This window comes from Acipenser ruthenus, chromosome 29 (genome assembly GCF_902713425.1).
Source record: "Acipenser ruthenus chromosome 29, fAciRut3.2 maternal haplotype, whole genome shotgun sequence".
Taxonomy (NCBI): domain Eukaryota; kingdom Metazoa; phylum Chordata; class Actinopteri; order Acipenseriformes; family Acipenseridae; genus Acipenser; species Acipenser ruthenus.
This window is the reverse complement of record NC_081217.1, coordinates 11,787,464-11,797,814: the sequence shown is the minus strand read 5'-3', so window position 1 is coordinate 11,797,814 and position 10,351 is coordinate 11,787,464. Positions and strand designations below refer to the sequence as shown.

General features: G+C 42.6%; 1 pseudogene; it reads left to right on the top strand.

Moving 5' to 3' along the window:
- Nucleotides 1-5,896: 5,896 nt before the first annotated feature.
- Nucleotides 5,897-10,098, top strand: LOC131696816 (zona pellucida sperm-binding protein 3-like; annotated as a pseudogene).
- Nucleotides 10,099-10,351: the final 253 nt, after the last annotated feature.

Genomic DNA, 10,351 nt, shown 5'->3' with positions numbered 1-10,351 from the left:
CCCCGCTGCTCTCCCTTCTCTGTCCAATCATCGTGAGACAGCGCCTCGTTATCACACACCCCTTGTGCAGTGCTGTTCCGCTCTCACTGGACTTTAACATCCCAAACAAACCTGCCTTGTACCAAATACTGGTTTTAAGCAATCTTCCCTTGAACTGTGTGGACCGTATCTTGTCGCAGCTGAGTTTAGTTTTCTAGTGAAACCTGCTAACATCACCCCTTTATTCAGGGACGATTTACAGAACCTCTACAAAACCCGTTTCTCATGTTTTAAACTCATTCATGTTTTCCAACAGTAGGTTGCATAGTTAAGCATTCATTTGTTAGACTGGTGATAAGTATATTGTTTTAACTGCGAGTAATATCATGCAGGCTTATTATACAAAAATAAAAAAAAACTAGAAGTTGCTGGGAACTTTAAGGCTTCCAGGCGTTTACAACAGAACAAGATACGGTTTGAGGCTTGTGAAAATGGAAATCATACCAACATTTTGTTAATTGGAAACCATCATTTTATCCTCTGTGTTTTTTGTAGGATAACAGTCAGTATTTTATAAATGTTGATTTAGTATTCATTTTGTGAACTACTTGTGATTCGTTGAGAGTGCATTGCGCGCTGTGGAAGTTTCAGCTGCATATTTCAAATAACCCAGCTGTCAAATTTCTGTGCAGGCCGAGATCACAGTAATTCTATGAACAAATGGCAAATAATAATATAAAAAAAGGTCAATTTTACACGCTTAAAAAAATATCTTTTTTATACCATTATATGATTTACTGTTAGATGTGCTAATAGTATTAAGCGGTATATGCTGCAGGGTAAGGCAATATCATTTTTATCAGGAATTACGAGTTTTCATGGTCATAAGCAGCCTCTTGTGGTGAGATTTTCCAAAGCAGTCTTTTAACACCAAAGACACATCTAAATTTCACCACAAGAGGGCAACCTTGTTTTTTTGTTTTTTTTTGCTGGTTAATCCAAAGTATAGTGATATTTTGTTTTTTGTTCTATGCATTATTTTCACCTATGAATAGGGCCATGGAAAATTCACGATTTCACGGAAATAATGTACTTGACTGCCTACCGTGAAAACCTTTTTTATTTATTTATTTTTTTACATTACAGCTTTTATCATGTAGAAACCATAGACAACTACATAGAAATGTCTGCAACAATAACACAACTACGACTAATAATGGATCTTATATTTATCATGGTGTCAGTCTTGGATGTCACATCTTTGCCACTAGATGCAATCCCTGATTTCACAAGCTGTGGAGATGAAATTGAGTCTTACAAGCACCATGCCGCTGAGAGGGACACAAATGTCAATATTGTTGATTTTCTGGGTGAGGTCTGAAATCAGATTCCCAAACATGGCAAAAATTGCACTCTGCTTTTTGTCAATTCCACCAAACTCTGTGGGTGCAGAAGGAACAGTTTCCACATATGGACAGGTTTGTACACCACAAAGACAAACCACGATGCTGACCTTCAACAAATAACTCGTTTTCTGCTGACGGGCCAGGTAATTATTGTGTGTGTGCGTGCGTGTGTGTGTGCGTGCGTGTGCGTGTGCGTGCGTGTGTGTGCACAACACGCTACATGGATTTTTTCTTTAGATTATTTTGTACAGGTTGATTCGCTCAAGCAGCACGATGTTATGTGGTTTTAAAACGTCATATATAATTTAATGTGTGTAAAGAAAAACACAGTTTCAGTTTCGTCACTTGCATTTAACCCTGTTTTTAACATTTTGTTTTTCAAAGTCAGCATAACGCTGTACAACACAGTCTGTCTAATTACTGTATGAACATAGCCTTTTAAACGTTTACAAAACCCGACAATGTTGCCAAATTTGTCATTTTGTTTTGTTTTAATCACTTTTGTCTGATTGTTACTTTTTTCAGCCAACACATTTAAATGACCCTTGTTTGTTACATTTTAAAAGATTGTTTTAAACGTTACAATGTAAATGTTGACTCAGTAGCTACCATTAAATGTTAAAATGTTTCAACCTCTGTGATTTTCTTTGATGCGCTATTCATTTTAGGCAACTTACAATAGAACGTTTTTTATTTTTTTATTTTTTAATAAAATGGCACTTCCATGACAATCCGTGAAATGTATTTGTTTTTTTTTATTGTCATTCCTGAATTTCTTGAAAAAGTGGCCCTACCTAATACTAATAATAATACTAATAATAATAATATTAATAATACTAATAATAATCATTAAAGGCTAGCAATTAGGTTGCATTAAAACCAGTAAGATAAAAATGCCATTTTATAAAAATGTGTTTTAAGTTTAGACTTAAAAATACCCACAGACCCAGCTTCCCTAACACATGGAGGTAGAACAATTCATAGTTTAGGGGCTCTAAAAGAAAAAGCCCTACCTCCCGTATTGATTTTATTGACCCTGGGAACAACGAGCAGCCCCGCTTCCTGTGATCTAAGAGTGTGATTTGGGAGATACGTGGTCAGAATCTCATCAAGCAGCTTCTTCAAGGATCCCAGGGTGTCAGATTCAACAACATTACTGGGGAGTTGGTTCCAGACCCTCACAATTCTCTGTTTGAAAAAGTGCCTCCTATTTTCTGTTCTGAATGCCCCTTTATCTAAGCTCCATGTGTGACCCCTGGTCCTTGTTTCTTTTTGCAGGTCGAAAAAGTCCCCTGGGTCGACATTGTCAATACCTTTCAGGATTCGGAATGCTTGAATCAGATCACTGCATAGTCTTCTTTGTTCAAGACTGAATAGATTCAATTATTTTAGCCTGTCTGCATACGACATGCCTTTTAAACCCGGGATAATTCTGGTTGCTCTTCTTTGCACTCTTTCTAGAGCAGCAATATCCTTTTTGTAACGAGGTGACCAGAACAATTACTCATAGGATCTATCTAGAACAGTCTTGTGCTGTCATTTTATTCTTGCTCTTATTGTATTACTTGTATTGTAACACTTGAAATGTATTTGCTTACAATTGTAAGTCGTCGTGGATAAGGGCGTCTGCTAAGAAATAAATAATAATAATAATAATAATAATAATAATAATAATAATAATAATAATATTCCACCAATAGCATCATGGCACAGTAACATAAAGCAATGATGTCACTGCAAAGTTCAACCAGTTAAATGTCAGTATCCTAAAAGTGGGTAAGTATTACCAAGTATTACCCCTGCTTTGGGAGGTCAATGTATTTCACTCACAGCATGGTACAGTGACATCACATGTCACTGTGAATAAAGCAGACTGTTTAAAATGACTATATATGTTTGTAGGACGTTTTTTAAACACATAGCCTTGACTTCTCATAAATGTATACAAAGATTCACTACATCACATACCACAGTACTTAAGGATTGTGTGGTCCCTCTTATTATTTAACATCACTCATAGACTTTTATAATTTAATATGTAACTGGTCTTGATCAGAGAGCTAAAGATTATTGTGAAAATGAATCCCTACCTTGGCTTCCAGAAGAGCAGAACCAGACTTCAGATCAAAAGATTCAGGAATGCAAGCAATCCGCAATGACTAGATTCACTTTCTTTAAGATGTCTTTTTTGCCTTTAATAAACTGTCACAAACAGGTTCAAATTGTCCAAATCAACGAGCATTAATAAATAAAGAAATAGATGAAACCTAAATTTAGTCGAATTTTAATAGTCATTAACTGTCGAAATGTATTATGTTTATCTCTTATCCCACACCAATTCAATACTTTTTTTTTTAAGAGTTGGATTATTAAAGCAAAAAAGACAAACAGATACTTTCTTCCAGGATCCAAACGAAATTCAGTGCAGAAGGTCTTCCAAAAAATGTCCGAAAACCAATTCTATGCCAGATATAACAAGATTTAGAAAGAAGTTTTTTGTTTGTTAAAGAAAATTTTAACCGCAAAAATACGTCCCTCTTCCGATAAACTCTCAACAAGGCTAAACTGCCAGCCACCTTACAGCACACGTGACCCGCACAAAAATGTAATGTCACAAACACCAGCCTGACGTCCCCCGTTTCCCTGGAGACGGTGTACAGTCCTGGCTACCTGCTCAGTTTGCATCCCCAGAGTTTTACACATCGCCTCTTCCCTAACTTGAGAAAATACTTTTGGTTCTGACACGTTTTAAAGCAGCATATTGTTCCAGAGCAGACGCGTTCGGTAGCTTTTAAACACGGCATCGGAGAGTTTCTGAATCCCGACCTGCATACAACCCGTCCGTGTCACAGCTCCTCAATGTCTCCTACTTGAATTGCATGCACTTTTCATTTGAAATGAGCACAATATCGTTTCTGCACCTTTTTAACCCGGGCTGCATTCAATAACCAATGTCTTTTCATCAGAGAGTATATGAGCTATCCGCGGTCCTGACCGTTTCGCAATGTGAACTAACACTAGGAATAATGCAGGAATCTATCTATCTATCTATCTATCTATCTATCTATCTGTCTCTCTCTCTCTCATGTCAAATTAAACGTATCACTTACAGTATATCTGAGCATCAAAAGAAACGTATCACTTCTATTTGGATAAAATTCAATGACAAACTCTGTTTTAGAGCAGGTGCAGTGACTTTTTATTGTGCTGATTAACAACTGACATCACGAAGATGCTGTAAAATGATCTGTCGATCTTGGGCAGGTGTTGGGACTCTTGATCTCCCAGTTCGTGGCCTGTCATTGACAGAGTGTGTCTGGTTATACCGTCTCGCCAGGTTTGAAATTGCTGGCTGCGAGCACCGAAGACGGCGAGTCACAGTACGCTTCCCTAGTCCAGCCTCCAACATGCCGATTGCACGAAGGCGCTGCTCTTTTTCTGTGATTTTCTTTATTGCTTTTATTCAAGCTTGCAATTCAACAGCTGAAATCACTCCATATCCAGAGTCCAATCAACTGTCTCACTAATTAGGTGATTAAGTGAATATGCTTCAGTCATAGTCACTGAAGCGTGTCATGGTCAAGGATGAATGATCGAGTGATTTTTTTTCGAAAATGAATGTGTTATAACACTGATAAGTTTATTTTGATGCTACAATATATATATATTAGTGATCTTGGTTCTCGCAGGCAGGCGCATCACACAAAGCAAGGCAATCCACACACAAATGGAGGGCGGGCGCAAACCCGGGATCTCTCGCACTGAAGCATAGCGCCGATATCGCTGTACAAAAGAGCCGGCTCCCTTGCAAGGAGCGTATACGTCACCTACCAGCATAATACAGACATAAAACAAGCAACGAGAACTAACACACTCAGTGCACAGTCCAGGCCACGCCCCCCTGATAACACAAGCAATGAGAACTAACACACTCAGTGCACAGTCCAGGCCACGCCCCCCTGATATCACAAGCAATGAAAACTAACACACTCAGAGCACAGTCCAGGCCACGCCCCCCTGATTGTTTTGCAAACTCCTATTTTCAATACATGTTTCATAGCTTACATGACAAAACCGAGTGTCACCAAGTAGATAATATAGAGTCCATGTAAGAAAGGTTCTTAGAAGCACCTAAAAAGGTCTCCCCACAGCGGCAAAGCAAGGTTCTAACGAGAACCTTTACTTCTAGAGTGTAGGCATCATTCAAAGAAAGGTGGAGGATCCTGCTCGCTATGTTTCGGAAAAAAAAAAAAATCCATGTACTAGGCTATCCAGTTGAATTAATCAGAATTGTAATTGGATTATCTTTTCCAAGTCATGTAAACACAGAAAAGTGTCGTTTTCACCAAACCAATTTGCTGATTCAGTTCCCGAATATGCCCTACATTCTTTTTCTAAAGACATGATCTCATGTAACCGTAGTGAATGCGTGTCCGTGTATAATTGTTTAATTACCCAGCCAGGTTTAACACGTTAATTAATTCCGGGGAGTATAAAGGTGCTGGCTACGCGCTTATCGGTATGCAGCTGCAGTGTTTGATTCTGAACTGAAGAGTTTACAATGGGGACGCGCGGTGTTCAGACAGCGCTTTCGCTCGCTTTGATTTTACTTGTGCAGCTCCACGGCGCTTTTGGATGGACCTGGCCGGATCAGCCGGTTTATAACCCAGTGCTATTTACCGCGCCGAGAGCGGTGTTTCAGCCGATTCCCACCCCTCTCTCCGTGCAGAGAGCTGACCTGTCGCTGTTGAATTCGGTCACCCTGGACTGCAGGAAAGACGCCATGGTCGTGACGGTGAACCGGGACTTGTTTGGGATCGGCTACCTGGTGAACAGCGCCGACTTGAGCGTGGGGTCCGCGGGCTGCTCGGCCACCTCCTCCGACAGCGTCGCCAACACGGTTTTGTTCAGCATTCAGCTCCAGGACTGCGGCAGCATTTTCCAGGTAACCCTGCGTGTCGAGCGTATTTGTTACTGCGGTAGTTAATAAAGTGAACTGATAAGTGGGTAGCCCAGCTTTCTTTATTGCTTGCACTTCACTGTGAAGGTCTCACATACAGTAGTGCGCACATTTATTACATTAACTCAAGACTTGTCATGTCTGTTCTGTATATACTTGCATGCATGAACACCTCGGTCTGTGGATTTCAAGTTTTGGTCCCTAATCTTATAGGCATCCTTGAACAACTTCTGAAGTCATGCATTAATATTTCTGTGGTTCTTTCTCATTAAGCTAACTGCTTGTGTGGCCTATTGTCAATTTAAATTCTTAATTTACCTCTTGACATCACTTCTCCAAGATTTTGCCGAGAGGTGCATGAAATGGGGGTACACAGTTTACTGACCGGTTGGAGCTTGTCATCCAAGTTCTGTATCCTTGTGACATTCAAGTGTATCAAACTGCTTGAACAAGCGCTCAATTCCTTGTGCCTTAAAGTGTTAAAGCGCAAGACCACTTCACATTTTTTTTATAATCAAGAATTGAAGGATCACTTTTCAACTTCTCTCTAGGTATTCCCAGACTTCCTGAGCTACACAAACCATCTCTATTACAAGCCTGCCAGCGTTGGCATCATCACCAGGGTCAATATGGCTGATATTCTCCTCGAATGCAGATACCCGAGGTACTGTACCAAGCAAACGGGGACCTGAGGGGCCGTATCTTTGAACTTCACACTAAATCACCTTGCTGCTGGTCACTCGCTTGTACCAGGGTTCTCAAGTCTCTGCTGCTGTAATATAAGATTTGGACTCAATTCTATTGAAGCCAACATTTCTTGTATTCCTGTGTCATCTTCAATAGGATGCCAGTGATGCATGATATCACTTACAAGGATGTGGTTTTTATTTTTCAGAAGGTGGAATGTCAGCAGCAGCCCCATAAAACCAACCTGGGTGCCCTTCACTTCAACAGCCTCTACAGAGCAAATCCTGGACTTCTCCTTGCTGCTCATGAATGGTATGAAGGAAAGGGTTGGGTATGGGGGGTGTTTATTTAATGCTGGTCTGTCTCCTTGCTTCCTGTTCCAGATAACTGGAGTGGTCCCAGAGTCTCCAATGTCATCTACCTGGGTGACATCCTTCATGTTGAGGCTTCTGTTGCCGTCGACAACCACGTGCCGCTACGGCTCTACGTCGACCGCTGCATCGCGACCCTGAGCAACAACAAGGACTCTGAGCCCAGATATGCTGTCGTGGACAAGCTTGGGTGAGAACTGGAGTTACTTCAAACACACTGGCTCGTGCTGCACTCTGCTTTTATTGAACCTGTTTCAATGCTGTGTGTTGGCGGTGTAACCCTCTCCTCATGCTTGTCTCCTGTCTCGCCCAGCTGCCTGATGGATAGCAAGTCTCCAGACTCCTCCTCTTCATTCACTAGACCTGCTCTGAACAAGCTGCGCTTTGACATCGCTGCTTTCAAGTTCCAGGGGGATTCCAGGAGCATGGTAAGGCTTGGCTAGACCTGGGTCTATCACTAACTTTGTCTTGTCAAAGTGTACTATAATGACCCCTGTGCTTTCCTGGTGCATTGATTTGCTGTATGGTGTGTTTAACTGCATTCCCATTGTGACTCCTTCCCCTCTTGTTTCAGATCTACATGACTTGCACACTGAGAGCAGTCAATGCTGACAAACCAGCTGATGCCTCCAACAAGGCCTGCTCCTACCAGAAGCAATCCTACAGGTAAGCTCTTGCAGTGCAGGAGTGATCGGTTCCTCCTTGCTGAACAGATTTCTTAATCTGGACCCTGTCCCCTTCCACCATGCTATTGTTTGTGATTAGCTGTCGGACCGTGGTCTAGGTCAAGCACAATCCCAGCTCAATCCAGATTAGCATGTGTGGGATGAACTTTGCCACTGCAATCATGGCAGCCTACCTCTGTGGCCCAGTTGCAGCTGTCCTCGGCAAGTACAAGCGCTGCAAGACTCCTGATGACTTGTGGAGTCTCGGCCTGGAATCAGAATTGCTGTCTTAGTGGTCAGAAGGGTTTTGGCTTTATTTTTCCCTCCTCCACGGTCTGCTTTTAAGAAGCAGGGTTGTTCATGTCCCTTTCCCTGCCCATGCCTCTGCTAGAACCTGTGTGAACACTTGCATTTATTGGCTTCCTACCGACCTCTTCATAGCAAGTTAGATATCCTCTTGCAGAAATACTTGCTCCTCCCTATGTGCACTGGTTGAAGGTACTGATTTTAGGGGTGGTTGTGTAGATCTCGGTGGCTCTGCACAGTCCTTGTATCCTAGCTGTCTGTGATCCTGCCCCTTCATGCCATGCCTCCCTTTTTCAGGTGGGTCTCTGAGGACGGCTCCTCTGCAGTGTGTGGGTGCTGTGACGCTGGCTCCTGCTCTGGGACACCCCGGTTCCTCGCAGACCCTTTTCCTCCTGCCGAGATCAACCAGCCCAACTGGAGCGGAAAATGGCCGCAGAAGAGAGCGGCTCCTCTTGATCCAGGTACTGTCTGAACACCCAGCCTGGGCGAGGCCTTTTCGGAGGACTGGAACTCTAACCAAGCTGTATAAATACTGCAACGCTTGTACTTGGCAAATCCAATTAATTTGGTGTTAATCCTTTGCTGCCAGTGTACAATATGATGGACAAACCTGCCATTAAATGGGTGTGGGAACTGGGAGGGGTGGGGGGGCATTTGGAGTTCTAACCAATGGTTCAAAATCCTTTTGTTGCCATTGTAATATTTAATGGATGACCTTTGCAGTAGGTCCATTGGTCTGATTGGATAGAACATTGATGTGAGTTTAAACATATGAAGTGATTGGGTACCAGGAAGCAGCAACACCTTGTGTTCCACAGCTGCATGTGCAAATCTTGCAATGATACTCTCTATTCAATGGAAGAAAATGGGGACCAGTGACTTTCTAGTGCTAAAGCATTTCTAACCTCATTTTGCCCTCCTTTTTCAGTGGAGAGTTTGACCATGTGTGCTCCCCTTCAATGGAGTTGCATTGTGGAGTAGCTCAATCACCAGTGCATTACTTTGCTTCAATGACACTAACCTTGCCCTCCTGTCTCTTTCCACCCCCCCCCCCCCCCTCTGTGTAGCTGGCCAGGACCCCCAAGTGCATGTAAAGGAGATCACCATTGGCCCCCTGACCGTGGTTCATGTAGTCCGAGACCATGCTGTCGTGCTCAGTAAGGAGTCCCTGTACCACCCCCTGCAGCTTGTGGAAGAAGTGCAGGGTAAGTGCCGCTCTCAATGCTACTGAGCTCTGAACCAGCTTGCTGTCAATGGAGGGTTAGTCTGCTTTATCGAATCTCAAGAGTGTAACTGTTGTCTGTCATTTAAAATGAAAGACTTTGTTTTTAATGTGTCTACATTGTCATCTACTGTTCCATCACTCCTGTAAGCATGTTGGACTCTGTGCTTTTAGCAGTACAGGGAAACTGAGCCTTGAATGACTTTTGCTATAGCTGGTTCAGCATTGGACCACAATATCCTCCATTCCCAATGTAAACCCCTACTCCTGAGTCTTCAATGGGTGTAGCTTCCCTCCCGTGTTGTCCTGTTAACCCCTCTCTCTCCCGTCTCAGACTCTGGCTCCTCTGTCCCTGTGCTGGCAGTCTCTGCTGTGGCTCTGGCTCTCTCCTGTGCTGTCCTGTTGGCTGTGTTCCTGAAGAGGTGCTCCCCGTCTAGTGACAAACTGCTCGCTGTGTCTTCCTAATGTGTTTTGAAGAATTAATAAAAGCCTTGTGAAGCTATTGGAGTTGCTCAGTGGTCTTGTTTTTATCGGAGGTGTGTTGCTCAATATCTATGCTTGGTAAAGATCCATGTCCTTTAACCCAAGGTCTCGTCTCTTGTATAGTGAGACATGCAATGTGCTTCATTTATTTTAGATGTGCTTCTCCCAGGGTTAGTTTGGTTTTACAAGGGTGATGCAAGTAGTGGTAGACTTGAATGCTGTAGTCCAGGATTGTGACGTTTTACAGGTGTGTGAGGAGGTGCTGGAAGGTG